Below are 18,833 nucleotides of genomic sequence, written 5' to 3'. Positions count from 1 at the left end.
CCATAGGTCAATAAACCAAACTCTACTGAAGTTAATTCAAAAAATTTGCATTGTTTTACTTGAGCAAGGGAATTTTTTGAGCAATCAGCACAGTAATAGATTCAGTACTGGTGGTGAGGAATTGATAGCCATTAGCCTTCTGCCTCGCATTACCTTTGGCTGAAATAATTTCTTTCTCCCTGCTAGCTGCAAACAGCTGTGGAAATGGATTCTGCTGCCTCTAACTGAGCAGTCCACTGCTCTAACCCCCTGCAGGCTGTTAGCATCACCAGAAGGGTAACCAAAACTCACCTGTTTAAGATACCACTGCTACGTTTTTATTCAGGTAAAAAAATACCAAAAATTCCCAGACCATCCAGGTCAAAGCAGCACAGCTAAAATCAGTGGAGTTATAATGGTCAGACAAGATGATCTAGCCCAAAACCCTTACAAGAGGGGGTTTCTTTACTAGAATTTTGACAAAATTCTAGTAAAGCCTGTATTCTTTTACTCTCAGGAATTCACAGGTCAATGGTTGTTACCATAAAGTGGAAAGGCTCTATTGACAACATATTAGATATCAGCAAGGTCCCATCAATTTCAATATAATGTTGATAAAAATATTGATAAAAATATTGACGGAAAGTTATTGATAAAATACTCCAAGCACAATTAGAATAATAGTACAAAACTGAGTAATTAAAGTCAGAAACAACACATTCAGGTATTAACATGCAAATTACAGTTCAATCTAAGCATTTGTCTGTGAAAGTTTCTAAAATATATATTTTTGCTTGAATTCTGAGAGATTAAAGCAGAAATGCATCCTCTGGCCTTCTGTTTAAGAGGTTTGTATTGAAAATGAGGTAATAGAATCAGTCAGCATATGCATGTGATTTATACTACTAATGCTTTTAAAAGGCATACTTATTTGAATTTAAACCAAAACAAAAACTTTTCAACAGCATAAGATCTAGAACTAGTTTTGAGCCCATTTTCAATTTATAGTTATTAACATAGTAAAAATAACCCATAATGGCAAACTGAAAAGAACAACTTTCCTGATGTGAATTTCTTCTCAATCTGCCATAACTTCTTCATTTCTACATGAAGAAACTCCATTCCAAACTGGAAAAGGTTTCAAGTTATGCAGTAAACCAGACTACAGTTAAGAGTTCAGAGCAGAGGTCAGAAGAAAAACACCACTCTGTGTCTTATGTATATTTAAGTGTACTTCACAATCGGTGCAATATTTCCATTGCTCTATGATCTGAGATCTATACATAAAAATCAGATTTTCTGAACTGAATTTCAGCTTCTTTTTTTCTAGTTGGGTAGGAACAGTTTTCATCCACAAGTACATATTCACTTAACTTACACATAGTCACAATTAATTTTGAAAAAATGAGACTCGCAGGTTGCACATCCATAAATGCCCTTGGCCAGCAGCATTTTTCTTAAATTGTTTGGCTACCACAACTCAGTGCAGTTCTTCAGACACCTTATATTAGTAGTCTCCAGTCTATCATCATACTGTGGTGCCACCATTTTTTCATTCTTTTCAGAACAATAAACAAAAGCACAGCAGAGAAAAAGGAACTGAAATTACTGCTAAAAAGGAAAGTAAAGCCGATTTATGCTATTATGCTCTCAAACCTCAGTGTTAACCACACTTCACTGCAACATCAAAATACCCAACAAATAAACCATAACTTTATCTTAGACAAAATGCTGCCCAGCACCACAGAATGCTATGCTTGTTAAGGTGATAGCACACAGTATATTATTTCTAAACATTAAATTACTGTATGATTCATGACCGAATCACTGACAATCAAAATACACAGAAGTTAACTGCTCACATATTTGAAAATTTTCTCTCTCTGCTTTGATCCAAAGCCATCAAAATACTTGTTAACCTTTTCTTGGATTTGTTAGAAATTTGAATCAACCTCTCTGTCGTATTTGCCTAGTAAGCCTGAAATTGCTGATTAGTGCAATGCATTATTGCCTTTGTGTCTGTAGAACCAGTGTTGCTGGGAGTTAGCTTCTGTGTGTGGGGGTCTGCATGAGTGATCTGTATAATTATTCTTCCTAAGTCACTGTTAATTACATCTGTGTTTCTTCACTAAAGAGAATAGACTGATAAAAGGTGACTGGGACCATAAGATAATATAATCCACAGATAAACAGGGACATGATGATTACAGACAATAATTAATAAAAACAATATAATACAACTGAATTTGCTGTTCTACAGTGGCTGTAAAGAACCTGGAAACTAGAAAGTAAAAAAATATGCCTCAGTTGTAGACTGTCTTGTATATGAAAGTTATTGACTAGGAATTGGGCAGAGTCAGTTTTGAAAGTTCAACAGCACTTTTAAAAATGTGTATTCAGTCTTAATGAGATTAAAACAAATTTAAGATGAAGTTACAGTACCTTTCAGGTTCTTTTCAGAATGCTAGTCTTGTCTTAGCATAAAATACAGCTTCCACACCTTTATGGTAAATATAAATAGCTTTGGATATATGCATATACACATTTGTATTACCCACATTTAAATCCAACCATCCAGAGTGCAGAAAGGAAGGTTCTGAAGATCAGCCTCTGAAATGTTAAGTGTTGAGCCCAGTTTGCAACCAGAGGAATAGTAAAACAAAGAAAAAACCAGACCAAAGATCCTTAGAGCTCCCTCCTCAGTAGTGGCAAACAGAGTCTGCTGAATTGCTCCATTCACTGAGTTTTCTGTATTTAAACATGTTGCTCTTCCCAAACCAATACACCCAACTTCAGTGGGATGGAATGGACAATAAACAACAAAACAAAAAAATTATTTATATATGCTGATGCTAATCTCACTTTTTAAAGCACTTCATCCATCCTTAGCAAGAGACCTCTCAAATGACAAAAAAACAGCCAAAATCTTGCCAGGCACTAACTAACTATGTCTTTGATTGCACTGTTTGCAAATCTATAATAGCACTTCTTCCATCTGTTCTGCAGTTTCCTTCTATACATTCCACTTTCAAAATGAAATAAATTGCTTACAGGTTTGTTCCAAAGACCTCTTCCAAAGAGGTCTTCCGGCATATTGGCTATTGTGGACAATACTGTAAAATTTGGACAAAAATAATAGAGCCTTGTATACGAAAAAAAATTTAGAAGAGCTGATAGGATTTTCAAGGGAACATTTTAAAGAAATATATACCACTAACAAGTCAGCCAATGACTGGTTCTTCAACACAACATACAATTAGTTTACAAAGCTGCTTTGTTTAAAACCCCAGTGTAAAAAAACTAGCTGCTTTTCAAAAGCAGAGTTAAATGGAATTCCACACATTATCTATAATATTTTTATGGCAAAATTATCCATAGTTTCTGAAATCAGAGGAAAAAGTTCCCTGTTACTCTAGGTATGACTCAGCAAAATAGTTTGGAAGTTGATTTTAAAAGGCACAGATCCCCCTTGAAAGAAGTTCAGAATTATCCGTTACTTCATGAAGGTGATGAGTCTTGTTTTGCTCAACATCCCCTAGAGAGGAGCAAACATTGAAATAATAGTCACAATTTATTTATTTTAAATATATATATATATATATATATAAAGCCTAAAATACATGTTAACAGTTTACATTACATAGAACACGACTATTACAGAATTACAAGTCTTTTTCTGATGCCAAAAGGAAATGAGATAACAACTAAGGTCCTTTAGGAAAAAATATTCCTCAAGAAAAATAACATTTAATGGTTTTTTCACTGGGTAACTAGTTTGGGTTTTTTTGTTTAATTAGCCAAGCATTCAGAACGGGATCAGATTAGAATTATTTTTATGGCAAACATTCAAATTTGTTTTAATGTTTGTGTATGTGCATGTCTGTTTGGAACTCATGTAATACAGCCAAAAATGAGATTTCCTTTCTGTTAAATTAGGACACTGCCATTATTGTTCTTATTGCTTAAGCATGGCACTTAAGCCCACAGTTATATCTAAAATGCCATTAACTCTGTTAGGCACTACTACTGTTACTATTTAGCAAGGGCCTGACACTTCAAAGGGCTCAGTAGCTGAGCAAATCCTCCAAACACTGTTGGAATTAAATAACATGGCACTGATGAATATAATATGAATATAGCTCATGTTTCTTTCTTCATTTACAAGATGCAGTGAGTCAGAGAAGTAGCACTTTCTGACAGCCTGCTCTGCAGTGAATAGTGAGCACTGAGTCACCCACACCACCCCAGCACAGCATCCTTTCCACTTGATATTTGCCATTCTATAATTAGAACAAACGACATTCTTGGGACACACCAAAATGCTTTTAGTTAACTTTCTGCTTAAAGCCATTTACAGAGTCTTTACTGCTCCTGCCCCAAAAGATAAGGTACACAATCATGACCTGTGCTATCTCCACTTTAGAGACAGACCTATTATTATAAAAGTAAATGCCACCCACTTGCTAACACTGGAGACTAATTAACTCTGCAATGGCTGCTTACCAAAGAGGGTAAAAATCACACTTGCCTGTACCAGCAGCTATCCTAGAAAATCAGGAGGATTAGATAATACTTTGTCTTTACTGATCCTCTCCATTCCTTTAATTTTTATTTCTTTTTATTTTTAATTTCAATGTGTTTTGCTTATAATTTAAATACTGGTTTTTGTAAAAGTATAGAAGTTCTCTCTGTTCTGGTTCTCTCTGGTCACAAATCCATTTCCTGGAAAAATACTTTGAAATCCTTTTTATTTGTTCACCATCTGATTCATGTTTTGAAATTTTCTCTTTTAAAAGCAAGTCAGCTTGATTTCAATAGCTATACTGAAAACTGAAAGATATATAAGATTCATTAACCACATGGTATTGAAAGGAAATCTTAAAATCTCAAGTATTTAGGACAAATTTATTAAAATAAAAGTCAGTAACTATAACTTTAACTTGCACTTCACCATCTACATATCTGTTTAAACCAAACTTGCTCAGTTTGAGAAAAAATTCCAAAAGGCTATCAAATAAATATACAACTCATCCAAAGAAATAAAACTCAAAAAAGTAATGGCCAAGGCTCCCAACCCCAACAAACACATACCTGGAGGGAAATACATTAGTTACACCAGCATCAATTAGAATTATGCAGGTCAATTAATTGGCATTGGGAATAACAGCATAAACAATTTGCAAAAAGTCTCTGAACTGGCTGTAAGTCAGTGATGTGCTTTGGAACTTCCTCCTTTACTTACATGACTTTCTGTCCCCAGCAAACAATGAGCAAATTAGCTTGTCCTGATTCTCGAGAACAGCCAGCAGCAGGGAGGGCATGAATACAAATACTTTAGAGCTTCAGTTCTATGAACACTTTTAATGAGAACTCTTTTCTTTTTCTATCTTACCATTTTTTTCATGTCTAATATTGAAACCTTTTGAAAAACAGAAATGGTTTTTATGCAGGACACAGCTGTTCAGAAATGGACCTCAGTCACTGCTGGCTTCAGTGATCAAGTGAAACACATCTCTGCTACCAACTGAGCTGGTGGCTGGATGTAAAGAAGTCTTCTTTTTGTTGTTCTGGTGTTATGTCCCAGCTCTGTAATACATAAAGAAACAAGAGAGTTTAAAGTGTACCACATTGCTGGTTTAGTAGGACTTGCATGGTAGAGCAGAATTGCTAAAATGTCCCTCTGTTGCCACTTTTACAAGCTCTTGCTGTAGGGACCAAGTGGAAACAGGGAAGGATGTAGAGGATAAGTGGAGGGGTCCAACAGCTGGGATGTGCCACCAGCACCACCCTAGAGCACCCATCTTGTCACACAGTTACAGGAGATACAAAAGAGCTTCAAAGAAATGGTGTCCCCACAGATTCCAGCAAAAAGCACAACACGGCTGCAGTGTAGGAAGGGAAATTTTAACTATGAGGTTCTGCTTGCCTTATCAAATGTGATAGTTGAAGTCATACAAGAGTCACCCAGACATGTCAAGCTCTCCAGAAGGCCCTGAGATACAAACAGGAATGACTTAGCAATTTTTGACCTGTTTTGTTTTTTTTTTTTAAAGCAGAGCATATGGCCTGTGAAGGCTTCTTCTTCCTTTGGATCTAGTCCAGCAGTCAGGCAGACGAGTTCAACCTTGCAATTAGGGCATCATTGCCAGAGAACAAGTGCTAAAGCTCCCCCTTTGCTGCTGCTACTGCCAGTCTCTTGGTCTGTCACACATGACCTGGCTGGGGAGCACAGGCTGTCCCTGTCCCATCCCTACAAGCTCCTCCAAGAACTCTGAGCCCCCTCTGAGCATCCAGAGAGTCAAAGCTCCCTACTCAGAAATCCACACTCGTTTGCATTCCTCACACTTGATATTAATAATAAACCACCCCAAGGGAATCAACCCAGCCTAAAATTCTTTAATACAAAAATCAAGTGGGATCATATATTTATTTCCACTGTGGTAAATTTTGTGGCTAACTGATAAATTATTTCATATAGATTACGAGTTCAGGTTTGCTGTCCTTTCATGGATTATACAAATCAGCATAGACACACATACAAGTGACAACAGTAACCATAGCAGCAATAAAACTGCATCTGAAACAGTAAAGAATTGCTATTGTATAGGATATTAAAAAGTAAAGGGATTCCTTACTATAGTAATAAACTGTCATTTATTCATCACCTATTGAAAATTATTTTTTACTTCTCAGAAATATTCCATCATTACAAGATTGTGATTCCAATCATGGAAGAATCTTTTTAAATTACAAAATTCTTCATTCAGGCCAGAATTTTATTTTCTTACATCCTGGAAAATATACTATAAATTTTCTTTACTCTTGAAATCAGTTGTCAATTAGTCCTGCTCAGTTAGATTTCAGTTGGATGAGAAAAAAAATGCCTATTTTCTGGCAGGAAAATAGGCATTTGACACATTCTGCAAGAATAAAAGTGTCAATTTACCTACAATTCTAATAACTAGATTAGTTCTGTCAACTTTGACTTGAGCTAAGTGACAGATGCTGTTTCATCTATACATGATTATCCAAGGGCACACTGGGGACACTAATTAATAAACAGGGAACAAATGCTAGTGGCTAACTCATATAACCAGACCCAGCAAGGAAAATTAGTTTCTTTAATGTTTCACTGAAGTTTATAAGAAATCAATAGCAAATACTTTACTTATGTAGGAACTCAATGTTGTAGACAATAGGGTTGGCTTGGGCTATAAATAAAACTAATACTTCAATATCTTTGGGTAAGTAATTTCATTACATATTTATACAGCATTAACTATAACAAAAAGTCCATCTAGATAAGATCTGCGGGTACTACAAAATATATGAATATATGAAAAACAAGAAATTAGAAACAAGCTACTACTCTCTAAGTACTTAATTTAAAATAATTTGTTTACTTGGTATAAACTTGGGTTTCAGGTTTTTTTTTTTCATGGCATATCTTTAATATCTATTAACATAATTCTTATTTATAATTAAGAATCTTATTTTCTTTCAAGTTTGTCCCCTACAAATTGTGTTCCTATTTTTTCTTCATGGAACACATGTAAGTTCTATTAATAAGAGTTTAGCCTGTACATGAAGGGAAGGCAAAACCCTTTTATTTTGAACATTTAATTAAAGTTCTTTAAAGAGTTTCATATGTGTTATAATGTGCAAATTATTTTCATGCCTAACAACTCAAAAACTTGGAGGGAAATGATAGAAATTGTCATTCTGACCCTTAAGACTGTGCATACAGGTTCACAAACAGTCCAGATTCATGTAGCTACAAAATCAGGGCACAGAGATTGATGTAATTAATTTCTTGAGAGCTTTCCACATTTCATCAGTTCACCACTCATAACAGGTTCTCCAAACCAACAGTTATGCCTTATTTGGCTGTAATAGACAAGCTGTATTTGGGGCTCTGTGTTTTCAGCCTACATCAATGACTTACCAAACACATATTTCATGATGAACACCTTAATTTCTTCCTTGTAGAATGCTGGCAAGTGACACATAGCAGAGCTCTTAGCAACAGTGTGTGCATGCACACTGAGTGTTGTAGCAACCTACGACAAAAATAAAATTATAGTGGAAATAACTACGTAGGACTGAATGGCACCCAGAGAGTAATTGAGAAGGGACAGCTTGGTGATTCAGTGAGAGCTGAGCTGTGCTTTGTACATTGTTCTTGTGAGGCAAGAGTGGCTGCCATTCATCATTCTGAAATCAGGCTGAGAAACCATTTATCTGACTACATCCTACCCTCTGCTACTGCCTCATCATGGGGCTGGAAGGAGCCTCTGGAATCTTTTCTCCTTGCTGCTTTCATGCAAGGGACATTAAAGGATCTTCCCAAGCATCCTCTTAGATATACATCTGCCATGTGATCTATGCTCAGGAGTTCCCACACCTAGCTAGAGGAGTTGTAGAGCATATATGGGCAGACAGGCTGTGTAGTCCTCTCTGTAGAGGAGAGCCTTGGATGGCCTTTAGCAGTTCATTAAAAATTACAACTCATTCCACATAATTCACAGGCAACATGGCTATTGTGAGATTTAGTGTCCAAAACTCTCCAGGCAGACCACTGCTAGCCTAGGAACTGAGGTAAAGCTGACGTGATAACAAAAGATTTGATACCTGCATTCAGTCCCAGTGAGGCATTTTGAGAACTGCAGGGTGTGCGAGGAAAATCAAAGTGAGGATTCACTCAATCTGCAGACATGCATCATATGCAGACATGATAAAGCCTCTCAGGGGATGAAACAGATTCATTCTGCATAATTCCTGGAAGACTTAAGGAGTGGCTGATGGAGGCCTGAGAGAAGGCAAGAAAAGATGGCCATGTCCTAACATCATTGAAGAATAATGGGAGACTGCAGAAAACAACACAAGAATTAGGACTGCCCTATGGCTATGCACCACATCTGATCAAATTTCATTCAGCTGTAGCTTTCCTCATTGTTGTTGGTGTCACTTAGCAGATTTGGAAGCTATGGATTATAAAATCACACAGTAGTTGACTCCATTTCCACTTAGAAATGCCATGAAAAGCTGTAATTTACTCTAACCTTGGGGGCTCCCTGTCCCCCTCCCTTACAAAGCAAAGGGTAAGCAGTCAAAAGGATCTCAGTCAGTAGGCTCAGCACATGAACATCCCACAGCACTATCTAATCAAATATTTGAGCATCATGCTCTTAAAATTTGCTCAGACTGTGAAGGACATTTGATATGTTTGTTAAATTGTTTGTATCTACTGCTGGCAATTTTTAGCTGTGGATTTACTCTAAAAACTTGACACTGAAGTGAAGTCACAGGAAATCTGGATGTTGACATTGGCAATAACAATACTCGTTCTAAAGTGGGTATAATAAGGATTATATATATCATTATTATTTGACCAAGTGTTGCTCACCTGAATTCCTATGTGTCTGTTCCAACAGGAAACCTTTTTTCCCCCCTTGTAATATACCACCTAAGTTCCTAAGTTGAGACTCCAATTATTTATTTTCAGCTCTTTTTGAATCAGTAGTTAATCTAAAAGCAAATATGTCCTTTAATTTTGTTTCTGTGTGAGAGCTGGGAAGCTAAATGTTGACCAAATTTATAACTGCCAAAACTAACAACATTTTAAAACATTGACATAAGGGAAAGGAATAGGAAACCATTAGAACATATCCCTTAACCACACTGCAAAGGACAGAGGAGAAAGATAAAGTGTTTGAATTGGAGAAAACAGGTTCAAGCTCATGTCCTCACAAGTGTACTGGCCCTATCTCTTCATGCAGGAAGGGTACATAAAAGGGATACATGAAGATTACAGCATCTGTGATAAAAGAATTTGCTAAAAAGATGCCCAAGATTGTCAGAATTACTACTGTATTTTTTTCACATCTAAACTCTTAATGATAAATATACAGTTGTCTCTGTAACTACTGCATTCACAAATTCATTTGCAAAATAAGGCCTTATTCTCTACAAATTAAATGCAGTCCAGTGGTATTTTTGATAAAAATTCCAGGCAGTCTGAAGGCTGCTGCACAGCCTACGCAGCCCTCACCCTGCAACATAATCTCAGTCTCTCTATAGCACTACAGCCATCTTATCCTCTGGAAGCCAAGGGGAAAGCAAAGCTCTCCTCTTTCCCCACCATGCATACCATTTCCTCTAACAAGGACAGTGTCTCCTTTTGAAGTTTGATTTACAGGTGCTATAGAGCCATTGTGCTGACTGCATGTCAGTCTCCAAGGAAACAGGTAGCAGATATATTCTAGAAGCATCCCAAGAAGAAAAGAAGTGTTATCAAAAGTATTCTCAGTATAACCTCTGCTATGAGTAGAAGCAGAGTTCAAGGTCTTCTCTTGAATGGTTGAAGGATGCTGTGTTCAAATAAAAGGCTCCTAAGGAAATAATAGCAGGTCAAGCTGTGGATCTGGCAGTTGTGCAGTCTCCATTTCTGAAAGAGTTGGAGATTGAAAAATAATCTATTTAAAGTTTTAGAAAATCTTGATATATGCTATAAATCAGCCACATTTTAGGCTGGCATCTCCTCTTCCTACTTAGCAATTTGTGTAATACATTGTCTTTTGCTGCAATTACACTTCTCAGCCCAATCCATACCCTCTTGCCCATCTGTATTTAAAAGTTGATGCTTAACCTCTGCCTAGATTTTTTCTCACTCATTTAGAAGACTGAAGCACAAGATATTGCATCTCAGCTGTCTCTGCAGCCCTCTGCTCCCAGCAGCCAAGAAGAGAGGTGCCCTATAGCCAGTACAGACAGTGTAGCAGCAAGACTCTGTTGTTGGAAAAGACATCACATCAAAGTGTGCACTTCCATGATCATTAAAAATTGTCCGTAGCATTTTTTAAGTATGTACAGTAGAAGCAATGTCATACTTGAATTTGAAATGAAGAAATAAATTCCACTCTAAATTCCCATCTGAATAAGGTGTGCTGACTTTTTTTTTTGTCTCAAACAAGTAAGGATTATTTTTACTTTGTGAGAGTTTTATCCAAGAAGAGCTGAACTAATCCAAATCTGAAGTTACTAAAGAATTTTGGGAACACATTAAATTATTTGTATTAATTAGCATGACATTTTAATTATAGTTGCTGTTGTACAGAAGAAACAAAGCTTCTCAACACTGAAGGTCATTTTCTCTATTTGAGGCACAGTTCAGTACAAGCAAACAAGAGACCATAGCAAACAAAGCAAGTAAAAAGAGAAAATAATTCCATGAATGATGGATAGTTTTGTTCCCAGCTTGGATCCAAGTGGACCATGCTAATTCCAATAATTTCCACAAAATAATTTAATTTCATTTTATTCAGAAGTTGCCATTTCCTAACCCTCTCTACCCAAGTATGAATCTGAATAGACACATACTTGCAAGAAAATATCTGAAGACTGAAGAAGGAAGATTTAGGCATTAGCAAAGTTCAAATATGATAGTAAATTAATGGGACTGACTAGGAGATGAAAAGAGTTAAAGAAATTTGTCAGAGAAAAAACAGTTAAAGTAATCAAATATAAATATTGCTGGCAATTCTTTTAGCATTTTTCTGCTATGAAATCAGGGGAAAAAAAACCAAAAAAAACATGTCATGGACTTAAGGTGTCATTTGCCCCTGTTGTACTGCTTATCTTCACCTTTCATAATTATGAATCCTTAGGATACATATAAGCAATAACTTCAGTCACTCTCATCAAGAAATGAAACTGTTGCAATATCACGTGGCCAATCTGTAATTTTCTACAGTAATTCTATCAGACCCAGAAATGAAACAACTCTAAGTGGCACCATGGAACCAGAGTTATCACTTTCTGTATACAGAAAAAGATCCTTTTACCAAATAACAACCATGCATGCATTTTAACCTGGCTTACATTTTCTTCTCAGAATTGGCAGTAGGACAAAAAAGTATTGACAAGACAGTCCTGCCAATACTTGTTCCCAAATCACCTACCTTGCAGGACACCATCTGCAGTTACCATTGCATTATTCTCCCATTATGAAATATGATTTAACACGACATTGTGCAACACGAGAATGTTTTCAAATCCCTCTGCTACCCTTTTGAATTTCTTATTGAATTTGTCCTGCATTTGCCATATCAATAGACCTTTGTTATTTGATGTTAAAGCATTTTAGGTAAACACAGATATATTTTTCTATTGATTTCTACATCCCACGTGAAAACCAAATTAAATTTAAAAGATTCTACCAAATGTTAGCACTTCATGTGATATTTTATGCTCAAAAACGTGCATCCAAAGTAGACAACAAAGACACACTGCCAGAGATAAAATAGAAAAAAAAATTTTAAAAGCTTTTTCATCATGATTTGCATCACTTTTTCTCTTTTCCTTGGGAAACCTTTTGCAAGCAAAGAGACAGGTGATGAGAGTTTGATATTCATATACATAACAGCATCAATGTATAGCATTTTACTTGATAGAAAGAACAAGTCTGTCTCAGCACCAGAGCAAACAGAAAGGGAGTCAGACATGCTTGTTTAGAATCATGCCCAAGTGGGGAAAGCACAGAAGATCAGATATTCACAGGGCCTAATCTAGTAGAATACAAAATACATTCTGAGAAATTGCCTATTCCTCCTCTATCTGAAAGGTGATCAAGCCTCTAAATATCAAAGGAATAAAAGAGCAATGTGCAAATTTACCAAACTCAAATTCTAAGATCTACAGTGAGGGAGACAAATAGGGAGCAGAAAGTAATTTTCATCATCTGGCAAGGATGCAGATTTATGTCAATACCTGAAAACATTCTCCTAACAGTTTGAAAAAATTAAGTATTAGTAGTAGTTTTCTCATTACAAGTCACTCAAAGTGAACGATCCAAGTCATCTAAAGAACAGAGCATCAATTAATTTTCAAAGAAACCACAAAAAGGTTATATTAAATTATCCTCATTAAGATCCATTAACATTTTAAAATACTTGATGGCTTTATGCAGAGAAGCACAAGAGATATGCTTTTCAAACTGTAGTGATGAAAACATAATGAGCACATTTTTGTCTCCTGCTACCGTGTGTGATACAATACCGAGGGATAATGAGTGTTCCTTCAGGCATCTGACCACCTGTAACAGAAAATTCTTTTCTATTCAAGTCTGAAAGATCTGAGAAAAACCCTACTCATTCTCTAGATGAGTTAGCTTCTACTTAAGATGTTTAGTTAATAACCCCAGTCCTTCTCCATGCCCTTATCAATTAAAGGAGAATAAATTTCTGTTGCAGTTCTGTTGTTAGTTCAAACAAGAAAGCCTTAATTCTTGACCATGTATTGACACAGCACTGATGCTGAAACTCAAGTGCAACTCAACTCTCATTGGATAACCTAATCAAATGCTTAGAATGCTTTTAAAGCTGTTGTATTGACCAGTTTATCTTGATTAATCATAAAATTTTAATTTTTTATTGTGGAATTCAAATGAAAGAATTATCTTTATAATTATAACAGTAATTATGCACAGCAGTCATAAAGTCAGGAGTATAAGATTATGGATAATTTGAGAATAATGTGAAACTATTCCAGGAGTTATGCTAGGCTTATTTTCTCTGTTTTAGATCAGGCTATTTACAGAACTAATCCTAATAATGGAAAGATGCATGTTACTGAAATAAATGAATTAATTACTTCTCTAGTCACTTTAATAGGAGGCAATGCTCTTTTTATTTTAATTGTACAACATACCAAACAATATGTCTAATACTTAAACAAAAGGGAAATAAAAATAAATCCAAGAAAAACTGGTGTGGTTGGTATGAGCATCTGCTGACTTTTATAAAGGCGCTTAGTTTTACTGACACTTCCCACTGCAGTTCCTAAAAATCTGACACACTAATTATTTAAGCTGAGACTATCACCATTTTGAATGTACTTATTTCCCTTTATTTACACAGATTACACATACTGACCAAAACAATATGCTAAGTGATAAAACTGGCTTCCAGAAAATAGATGTTAAGTTGCTGAATGTCTTTCATTTAGTACCAAGATTTTCAAAGGTTGGAAAAATGATTGAATTAATTTTGAAATCAGCTGTTTATACTCAAATCAACCACTATTAAAATCCTACCATTGCCTACTACAAATATTAATAGTAAACAGAGTACCTGCTCACTAGCTTTGAGAAAGGCAGAGCAGGTGCACAGTCAGTCCAACTGGAGAATGTGACTTCTGCCACACCAAGCGTGACATTCAATTAAGTAGGATCAGAAGCACTCTCCCATTGGGAAACACACTTTGAGAAAACAGGATTCTCTTCTCCCTCTTCTCTCCCTCATCAAGATCATGTATGAAAATGTCTTCCTATTTCAGGACAAAATCATTCAATCTGAATAGAAAAACTTCTAAAAACCAAAAAAGCATGTAATACAAATGAAGGCTAAACCAAATTTGCTGCTCCATTTCCTTTTGTTTCTAAGCATTAACCTTCCCTCTTTCCAGTTCAGCCTAAAGCATCACCCTCATCCCCATTTCCTGAGAGGAAAATGGAGAGCCACCTTCACTATTCCAATTCAGTTGAAGAAATCTGGCTTTTCATTTTCTTCCCCCATGAACAAATGTATCAGTCAGTGATCAGCCAGGTTAGCAGATAGCAGACTGTAGTCAGAGGTACAATCCTCCAGGGGGCTCAGAAAATACACTTGTGCTGTAACCTCTCGCCCATGCCAGCAGGTACAGCCAATTTGATTTCCACAGATGAGCAAAGAAAAGAAAGACTGATATCATCAGCACATAATGGCAACAGAAACAGGACAGTAATTACCTTGTTTGCAATGGGAACCAATGTACTGACTGTTTAAGAAGCTCAGCTCACGAGTATGTGAGAAGTAGATTTCCCATTTCTTTCCGTCTTTACCTCTTCACTGTCTGAATTTCTTGAAATGTAATTTTTACAGATGTAGAGATTTTTGCATCTGTTGGGATTTTTTAAGTAAAAATTTGAAAACATTTCATTCACTGGCTGAAATCTACTACTTCTTGACAGAAAATATCATATGACAAAAGCCAACTCCTATTTGAAAAGACATAGCAGTCAAATTTACAGTTTTACTATGTCTGTGATGTAACATTAGCACACAATGTTAAGACCTTTCAGATTAACTGAGATGAAGCTTTAGATCTCCCTGCAAACTTTTAAAGAAATTTAAAAGGATAAACTTAAGCACGTATAATGCTTTAGATTTCAAGTTTTTTCTTCAAAATCTCCACTTATAAGTGATTTAAGTAGACAATGACCTGACTTTTAATTGTATCTCACTTTATATTTACTGTATATTTATCTTCATTTTTAATGCTGAAATGCATTTTACTACTCCCATTACCTACAAGAAAGAAAACCAGAAAAATAGAAACTGTCCTACGAGAACTTCAGCAATCTCTCAGTTTACAAACACTCACATCTTCAATTTTACACTTCATTAATGTACCAGGTGGTGTTTATGGGCCCCTCTGATGTGTGCACAGATCTTGCATGGTTGCCTTTATTCCCTGACCTACACATTTGCAACTGTGGCTCAAGAAACATCGAACACAAATGAAGTACAACAAAGATTTAGTTCCCAGATCCCAGTTCACACTCACAGAAAAAGGAGTCAGCTCTAATCCTATCCAAGGAATTAGAGCTCTCCAACAATTTTTTGTTCAGGAAAGGGAGACTTTTGCTGGAATGAAATAAAATGCAGAAGTGGTTGGGAGAGCTGTGTGACACCTGAGGTTACCTGGGAAGTTGAGTAACTGCAGTGGCTGATGGCCAGGGTACTCGTTGGGAGTTCTAGGGAAGACAAAAGTCACAGAGCACAGGTCTCCCGCATGCAAGGTCAGTGCCTCGGCTGCTCTCCTAGGCGTGGCTACGCCGCTTGCCTCTCTGCTGGTTTTATTATGCTGCTGGATGTTTAAGAGTTAAACAGTGAAATAAATCTTCATGCAAGTGATGCACTTCATTAGTTGCAAAAGCTTCGAGAATCTACCCAGAAAAAAATAGATACAGGTAGGAATGTACTGAATTGCTGATGCCATGATTTTATCCTTTTTACAAGTATCAAAACCCAAATACTGTCTTTTGTTTAATTGCAAGGTATTTAAATTTGGGTTGCATTTTCTCTCTGTTATTAAATCTAACCAGATCATTAGAGATAACTTTTTTGCAAATAAAGAAACTGAGGCAAAAGGCTTACCTATCCAGGATAAATAATCAGAGCTGCAAAAGAGTTATTAACACAGCATACCAATATGGCAATCCTACAGACTTTCATCTCTCAAAGAATATCCTTGTATAAGAAATGTATTTGAGACACAACATAATGATTTCCTTTCTACCAACAAACACAACATACTCTTTCTGCATCAGGCATGGAGCACACCTGCCATTTTCTTCAGATTAGCACATCATCATCCAAATTGCATCAATCCATCTGTTAGTAAAATGTATGGTTATGTTATCAATATCACGTATAAGAAGCTATGAACACAAATTCGTGCAATTCAAAATTATTCAATACCCATAAGAATATTAAGATATTATTTCAATGTGGCAGTCTTATCTACCTAATACTTCCCAGACCTCTCAGAAACAGGAACTAAGACCCATTCCACAGAGTAGCCAAATAAATGAAAAAAACTACCTATTTTTTCAACATAAAACTGTAATTGCCATTTTCACATCCAAGACAGGTAATAATAAACAGTAAAAATGTTTGTAATAGCTGGAACAAAAACACCTGTGTTAAGAGTACAAGTTCTTGCTATAGACTGGTCTCATGAAACACTTAAAACTTGTATTTGGCAACAACCACCAAAGCAAAATTTAAAAAACCCTAAAATTTTACACATGAAAAAAGCCTCAGTTTCTTTACACCCATATGCATCAGAATAGGCATAAATATATTTTAATGTTTCAATATATCCTTCCATTGTAATAAAACACCAAACATTTGTCGCAGCCACTACATACGGACCACATCTTTTAATAGTTGTGTGCAATACTTATGCCCAGAAGGTAGAAAAAAGAAGGCAAAAACCCCCACCTCACATTTACAATATGCATTCAAACATGTCTAGCTCTACTCAGAGAAATCTCCTCATAGTGGTATTGATACACAGATGGAGAACTTCAGTGTGAATAAATGGAGGAATGCACTGGGGGAATGTGACATTTTCCAATTGCATATAAATTGCTAGATAGGAAAGAAGATTTTTTTTCCCCCTGTAAGGAAGACATAATTATATGAGATCATTGGTAAATATTCTGGGTCTGACCTCTTTCTAGCAAAAGATACTAGAATTAAGCCCAGGCTTATAAGAGGTGACTAAACAGTACTGTCCAAGGTAGACTTTTCTTTTTCAGTTTTTTTCTCATTGTTTTATCTGGTTGTGTCTGACAACTTGGTGCAGATCCTGGCTGCACAAGTATTCAGCACCATTTTGGATGCTCTAAGATTAGATGTGCTGCCTCCTGCTCCTTCCCAAGGGGCAGAGGATTGTCTGTGTCCTGGGTTGTATTTGCCACCCTCTGCAGGTGACCTGATGCCCAAGCCATCCAACAAGGTGCTTGCCTGGAGGAGTGAGGAAGTGACTCATACCCTGGAGGGGTGACTTGTGGAAACCAACCCCTGCCTTCAGGAGTGACCCCTTGTAGGCAGCTGCCAAAAGCTCAGGGCAGCCTGACCTCTACCTCCAGGTGTCCTGGGAAGTGCAACTCAGTGGAAAGGCTGACATTTCTCTCACTCTGTTTCTCCACAGCTTGTTTTGCAATTTTTTAAGAATTAGTTATTAATAATTTTTAATATATGTTTTGTATTAAAAAAAAAAAAATTTAAGTCTTCTTAATTTAAAATTACTGGAAATAACAACCTAGGAAATTTGCTTCAATTATTCAATTATTCAACCAAGGATGTCTGAGATAGTGTCCAAGAAGTGACTTTCTGCAGTCTATAATCCTCATTTGGATAAAATCTCCCCATTTCAAATGTTTATTTGGTGTTTTGAAATGAGAATGTTATAAATTTTAGTAAACTATGAGTTGGTGAAGAAATACAGGGCTACTTTTCCTTCCTCAGCATGTCTCAGTCATCAACTGCTGAGGTTTTGGCTTTTAAACTTTAGAATATAAAGCATCAGTATGGTAAGGCTTCTGGTTCCCTGCTGAAGTGTACTCCCTGCTTTCCAGAAAATCATTAGATGCCATTGTAGCTCACTCTATTATTGTAGGATTTTGCTGTCAACTGGGTAGGAAAGAAGGAAGTGAAAAAGCTCAGAGCCACCTCTTGTTTCTCTAATTTTCATCAGTTGATCCCTGGTACCAAATGCTTCTGACTGAATGAATCTGAGATCTACAGAGCCAGTAAATTCCAAATGTATGCCCCATTTTTAATAGTTTAATGAAATGCATAACTTCTGCACTGTTGCAATAAACACTTAATGCACAGCTACTTTCTAAGGCTCCTGTTGTTAGGGATGCTTACAACAGAAGGATTAAAGGAGATGACATTTGAAATGCTCTAGTAGTCCCTCACCTAGCCCACACCTTGCACTAAGGACAGATGCAGCTCCAAACCAGGTGTAAGAGTCATAGTTTTGTGACTTTCTGTCTACACACTGGCTATCTGCTCTGCTGGCCTTTGTGTCACACACTCCAAAATCAAATCAAGGTACTGCTTTGACCACAAGCCCCAGCAGGTTTGTGGCACATTATCTGAGTCCTCTAATGCTGATTCATGGTCAATGTGCTTCATTTGCTGCCTGGATGTATCCTCAGACAGACGGCAAGGGAGGAGTGAGATCTACTTTATGCTAGGCTGCATTTTGCTGTGAGAGTAATCCCAGTGAAATGGGAG

General features: G+C 36.5%; 1 long non-coding RNA gene across 1 annotated transcript in view; it reads right to left on the bottom strand.

Moving 5' to 3' along the window:
• Positions 1-502: 502 nt before the first annotated feature.
• Positions 503-18,833, bottom strand: part of LOC143694639 (uncharacterized) — a 296,382-nt gene continuing 278,051 nt past the window's right edge. Inside the window, exons 24-27 of the long non-coding RNA XR_013183243.1 lie at positions 15,720-15,885; positions 7,925-8,039; positions 5,372-5,565; positions 503-3,514 (exon numbers count right to left, since the gene is read on the bottom strand). This is a non-coding gene — a long non-coding RNA (uncharacterized LOC143694639). The remainder of the gene's footprint in view (positions 3,515-5,371; positions 5,566-7,924; positions 8,040-15,719; positions 15,886-18,833) is intronic.

Source organism: Agelaius phoeniceus, chromosome 8 (assembly GCF_051311805.1).
Source record: "Agelaius phoeniceus isolate bAgePho1 chromosome 8, bAgePho1.hap1, whole genome shotgun sequence".
NCBI lineage: Eukaryota > Metazoa > Chordata > Aves > Passeriformes > Icteridae > Agelaius > Agelaius phoeniceus.
The sequence above is the reverse complement of the archived record's forward strand: the minus strand, read 5'-3'. Positions and strand labels throughout refer to the sequence as shown.